Raw genomic sequence first — 6,844 nt, forward strand, 5'->3', positions numbered from 1 at the left:
GAGGCAGGCCCTGGGGACTAAGAAAGTCACAGAGAAGGAGGTACTAGAACAGAGAGTTATGGCTCAGTAAGGTGTAGGCAAGAGGGTACCAGACATACTGAGAACCAGGAACAGGAAATGATAACGGAGTGACAAGTAAGATGGAGAGTGTAAAGTTTGTCTTGGAAATTTGGGCTTAGAAGCACCAAGAAGGATGTTTGGACAGATAGTTCCATAAATAGCAATTAGAATTCAAGTTTGGAAGCAGGTTAGGTAGGAGACCAGGACTCATTAACTATCTTAAACACAGTGGCTATTTTGCTTAACAGCAGGCTTCTCTATTTGCCTGCCCCAAACGTGTATGGTTGGGTGCAGGGGGAGGTCAGGAGGAACTAGGCTTCCTCTGACCATGGATGCTGATCACTTCCCTCCAACAGAGGTTTCATTCAGTGTGGCTGTGGAGTGGCTCTGGGTGGGAGCGACCCAAGGTAACTTCCTTTCTGGGCTGCTGCAGGTTCCTTTTCCCTGGAAGGAAACACTTCTCTATGCTATGCCTGGTCAGAGCAGACTTGTTGGGACCTATGAGGGAAACAAGGAAAATAGGTGCCATGTGCAAGCAGGTGAAGGAGGGAAGAAGGGGAGTTCCTATGAATACAATGACTTTTTGGACAATTCTTCCCCCAAACTGTTTTGAAACATGAAGCTGTTCTGTCCTGCACTGGAAGGAGGGAGCCTGGGGTCCACACGTTCAGTAAGGGACCTGTTTGCTTTGTCAAGGTGGACTGTGGGAAAGGTCAGAAGTCTCCATAAAAATGCTACTTTGGAGTAGTATTCTGTGGCAAACTGCAAAGGAGCCAACCTAACATCTGGTCTATGGCTAACTAAATGGAACTTTCTTCACTGATTCCTCAATCATTTTCCACTATAATGCAGTGGAAAAGCGAGGCAGACATAATGAACCCATTTTCAGAGATGAACACATTGAGATAGGTTTATTAGAGGTGCCTGATGTCAACAGAAAGAATTGAGCACTAAAGACAGCTCTTGGCCACATACCTCATTATGAAATGAACCCAATATGATTAATACTGAAAAAAAATGTTCAGCCTCATTAATAACCTCTCTCTGGGAAAACTCTTTGCAGTTTTCTGTGCCTGCTCCTTGCTTTTCATCAGGCCTTTACTCAGACCACCATGCAGGGAAACCCCCCAAACCAATGCTTAGACACTTGCCTTAATCTTTCCACATGGCACTTAACTCTTCACAATCTACTTCTGTTAACTGTTCACATTGTTGGTGGCTCATCTCAGCTTACTAAGGTGTGAGCGTCATGGAGGTAGGGACTCAGATGCTCTTGTTCAATACATATTAGATGTTCAATACATGTTTTCTGTATAAATGAATAAATGAGTAAATGATCATTAAAAAGAGAAAAAATATACCCATTTAAATGAGACCATATGAAACGTGGCTAAAATAAACACACTCCTTCTAGAAAGTAATTGGATATTCTTAAAAATGTTCATCTCAGCATTTGTTACAGTAAAACTTGGAATTATTTTAAGTATCTAATTATTTAAATCAAAGTAAATTAAATATATGTTAGTACATTCATGTTGGGAAATTTATTTATGAAAATTTTTGTTAACTTGGGGAAAATACTTATGATATAAAGTTAAGGGAAAAGACCAGAATGCAAAATTGTATGCATGATACCATCTTAACTGAGAAAAATGCACAAGAGTTAGGGAAATCCCCAACATGTGTGGTGAGGTCACACATTATTTATATAAATTGTTCTTATCTTCATTTTTTATGAAGTTTATACCTTTAGGGGTATAAAAATATAATCAAAATCATAAAAATAGTTTCTTAAGAACAAAAAATTAACACATTAAGATTGATCATGTTGATTTATGTCAATACTATGACAATATCTCTTGGCCTTCGCTTTTACTTAATCCCTCAATCTTTGCCAGCCCTCCATTTATTCCTTTTTAGTATACAATTCACTTCTTAAACACATGTTTGGTGCAAATTACTCCTATTTTCACATATGTGCTTTTTTCTGGATTGCTTGGAATCTGGTTTGGGTTAAGCTCTCAGCAGGGAAACACAGAACTTCACTGTGAAAATTCAAAGATGATATTCTGGGTTAGATATTTTGGAAAAATACAAAGATATATTAAAGCATGGTTCCTTCCCTCAATAAATTTTCACTTGAGTAGCTCTAGTTCTCTGGTCTTTACCTTGGAGGAACTACTTTTATTAAACCACCAATGATTTTTCTGGCAAAAATCCAATGGCCTCATCCCTTTTCTGAGCCTCTAGGCCTCTCAGCTCCTCTACCTATGACGATCAGCTCCTTCCCTAGGACATCCTACTAATCTGATCTTTGGCATCATAGCTTTCACAATTCTTTGATGTCTAACTGAAACACTTTCATGCTTCTCAGAATCTCTAAGCCTCACAATCTTCTTGAATCAACCCAAATTATTTGACCAAATACTTCAAAGATGTTTATCTTCATGACACCAATTATTCTCATAACCTTGGGCCCAGTGGCCTATGCTGCCATCTTCAATAAAATAAAATATGTCTCGAAGCTTGCCTTTAACCTCTACTATACCCTTATCTCCTAAGGATCCAAACACTCTGTCTTTAGCAGGAAAAGGCAACTCTCTCTGCATCTGGGAATACTTTCTTCACAGTCCTAATTCAACCATTCAGTCACAGCTTTCCACTTCCTCTTCCTGGACTGATCCTTTATGTCTCACTCACCTTTAATGGGCTGACCCATGTGTAATATCTATTGGCATGGTTTTTAAAGTCAATTATTTATTTATTTCTAAAACCACTTTATTGAGGTATGTTTGATAATATATATACATATATATACACACACACACACACACACACATATATATATATACATCAAATGTGTGTGTGTGTGTGTGTGTGTGTGTGTACACACACTTAATGTACATAATTGAATTTGGGGGTAGGTATACATCTGTAAAATCATCATTACAATCAAGGCTATAATACATCCATCACCTCCCAAAGTTTCCTTCCATTCTTTATTGTTATAATTTTATGGTAAAAACACTTAACATAAGATCTATTCATCTTCTTAGCAAAATTTAAGTATGCAGTACAGTCTTGTTAGCTCTAGGCACTATGCCGTTTAGTGAGTCTCTGGAGCTTACACATTCTGCATTACTGAAACTTTGTACCCTTTGAGCATTACTCCCTCTCTCTCTCTCTCCAGCCAGTTCCTGGCAATTACCAATCTACTTGTTACTTTTATCAGTTTTACTATTTTAGATTTTTCATATAACTGATATTATACAGTATTTGTCTTTCTGCATCTGGCTTTTCTCACTTATCCTAATGCCCTCCAGGCCCATCCATGTTGTTGTAAATGACAGAATTTCTTTCTTCTTTAAAGGCTGAATAATATTACATTGTATGTACATACCATATTTTCTTTATTCATTCAGTACAGGCGCATTTTTAATCTTTGATTTATGTATTTCTCTTGTAATTTCTTACTTCCTCCTAATAAATTTTAAAGGCTAGAGTTACATTTTCTGTATCTTTATTATTTTCCACAGGACTTAAAATTGTGCTGTGCACAAAGTAAACTATCTGACATGCAAAATGAGAATTTAGGCAATTTTTCAAATAAAGGTTATTTTTTCAACCTGCTATTGAGACAAATGAGATATTTGGGTTTGCATTATCCTAACTATTCATCTATACTGGCCATTCAGATGCTTTTTCTATGATACTTCATTTTATCCTCATCAAAACTTCAGAGATACATTTTACTTGACTCTCAAGCTTTCCAGATAATTCCCAACTCCTGCCAACGTTTAAGAGATACTCTTTACCCAACTCTTCCCTTTTTGTTTTTAGGATGGCAGATCACCAAACACTTTTTTTTTGACATTTCCTTGGTCATTCCTTGTTTTTCAAGTCCTTAACATTGTTGATAGTACTAGCTTGTAGAATGTCTCAAAATTTGGATTTGTCTGATGTTATCTCATAATTGATTATTTATTGAGATAATAGTGAGGTAGTACATTTTTGGCAGGAATCCCATGCAAATGATACTAAATCATCCTTGGTGCATCATATCAGGGGCATGTGACCTGGTAAGGTCTTCCTGGTGATGTTTCCTTAAGCACTTTGTTAAGGTGCTACAGAATTTCTCCACTGCAGTTACTATCTTTCCCTTTCTAATTGGTCAATCACTTGGGGAAAATAAGGTGAGACTGAAAAGATCCTATTTCTTCTCAGGCTTAGACCAGTAATTTTGTAACCATCAGAGAATCTTGCTTGCAATGACTATTATGATCATGTTCATCTATTGGTGATTTTATATTTTCCCCATTCTTTCCACATTTACTAACTTGAATTTGTATGTAAGGAAGAGCTGTTCCTTCTCTGCCATTTATCTATATCATCTGTCTATCTATCTATCTATCTATCTATCTATCTATCTATCTATCATCTCTCTATATCATATATTCATGAATATTTTTCCTATGAATTAGAACACATCACATCTAATTTACATATTAGAATCCATTATTTATTGTGTTGCTCAAATTATTCCAATTTTGGCCAATGGGAGCTTATTCAAATTGTATATTGTGCCTTCATGTTCTTTTTCAAACACTTTCTTATTTTCTGGCCCCACAAGTCTCAGGCTTATCTGGTATTTTCCCTGCTCCAACTTTGGAATCAACCACTTATTCTTTTTTTCTTTTTTAGTTTAATTCCAGTAGAGTTAAAATATAGTGTCATATTAGTTTTAGGTGTGTAATATAGTGATTCAACAACACATTCCTCAGTGCTCATCACAACAGGTCCTTTCCTTATTTACAGTGTAAATAATAGTTCTATACACCTTACAATGAGGAGCCAAAGGTTTCAGTATCATCCAAAATTAGTAAGTGTCAATCCTAGCTCCTGACTCACATGGCAAGATAACAACTAGGAAGCTAATTGAGTTTGGGCCTCACCTTCGGAAGGTTGGAGTTTTTAAAAAGCAGAGTTTAAAGAGACATCTTTGAGTTCAATTCCTAGCTCTGCCCCTTACTAACTGCACTTCCTCAGGCAATCATTTAACTTTTCAACCATCTGTGAAATGGTGATAACACAATTCCTTTATTTAAGTCTTATTAATTAAGTATCTACTCTGTGTCATGTTGTATGCTAGACCCTAGAGAGATCAATAATGAGCAGTGGACAAGACAGGTGACTTCCTCCTCTTATTGGGTCTGCATTTCTTATATTAATATAGACCCATGGAAATTTATTTTATTCTATGGATTAGAATCCCATACTATCATTATGTTTTTTCTTTTACTCAACTCTTTCTGCTCTTGCCTTTGGGAGCCCAACAAGTTAGTTTTTGTGCCCTTTTGATATGTCCCCATCTTTTTTTGAGTGCTTCCTTCTTTTCTGACCCTCTAGGGGCAGATAAAGTGTTAAACAAGCAATTACAATAACACAGAACTACCATGCATTAGGTACTTTTACCTAATAGGACTGCTTATAAGCTAAGACTGTGGAGAGGGGGTGGACTACGGGTCTGGGAATGTTAGGGACTGGTGCTTGCTCCCATAGAAATTGAACAAGGGAGAGGACAGGATGTGCAGAACTGAAAGAAGGGTGCAGGCTGAGTGCTGGTGAGGCATGTGGGTAGAGGATGGTAAGTGAGGCTAGATGCCGCAAAGGGTATTGTAAGTTGAGTTAAGGAGCTCATACCTTATTTTAAGGGCAATTGAAGGTACTAAAAGTTTTAAACAGGGCCATTTTCAGTAGTTAATTCGATTACATCTAGGACAGTGATTTGCACAGAAGAGGTATTCAATAAAGAGTAAATACTGCTGTCATTCTGTTGCCATATCTACTGCTGCTACTACTACTGCTACTAATACTACATCTACTGACACTGTTGCTACTATAACAACTTTTTTTTAAAATAGTTTACTGTCAGATTAGTTTCCATACGACACCCAGTGCTCTTCCCCACAAGTGCCCTCCTCCATTACCACCTCCTCCCTTCCCCCTCCCGCTCCCCCTTCAACCTTCAGTTTGTTTTCAGTATTCAATAGTCTCTCAGGTTTTGCATCCCTCTCTCTCCCTAACTCTCTTTCCCTCTTCCCCTCCCCCTGGTCCTCCATTAGGTTTCTCCTGTTCTCCTGTTAGACCTATGAGTGCAAACATATGGTATCTGTCCTTCTCCACCTGACTTATTTTGCTTAACATTACACCCTCGAGGTCCATCCACTTTGCTACAAATGGCCAGATTTCATTCTTTCTCATTGCCATGTAATACTCCATTGTATATATATATACACCACATCTTCTTGATCCATTCATCAGGTGATGGACATTTAGGCTCTTTTCATGATTTGGCTATTGTTGACAGTGCTGCTATGAACATTGGGGTACATGTGCTCCTATGTGTCAGCACTTCTGTATCCCTTGGGTAGATCCCCAGCAGTGCTATTGCTGGGTCATAAGGGAGTTCTATGGATAGTTTTTTGAGGAACCTCCACACTGTTTTCCAGAGAGGCTGCACCAGTTTACATTCCCACCAACATGCAGAAGAATGAAATTAGACCACTTTCTTACACCATACACAAAAATACAACAACTATTGCTGCTGTGATTACTAATTCTACTAATCACCACTGCTACTTCTACTACTGCTACTGCTTTTACTGCTGATGCTACTACTGTTGCTGTTATTGCTACTATGATTGCTTCTTCTACTGCTGCTGCTGTGACTATTACTACTTTTATCCCTATTTGGGAAACTATAACCAAAGCTTTGTTTTTGGTG

The sequence above is a fragment of the Suricata suricatta genome, chromosome 7 (assembly GCF_006229205.1).
Source record: "Suricata suricatta isolate VVHF042 chromosome 7, meerkat_22Aug2017_6uvM2_HiC, whole genome shotgun sequence".
NCBI classification, from domain to species: Eukaryota; Metazoa; Chordata; class Mammalia; order Carnivora; family Herpestidae; genus Suricata; species Suricata suricatta.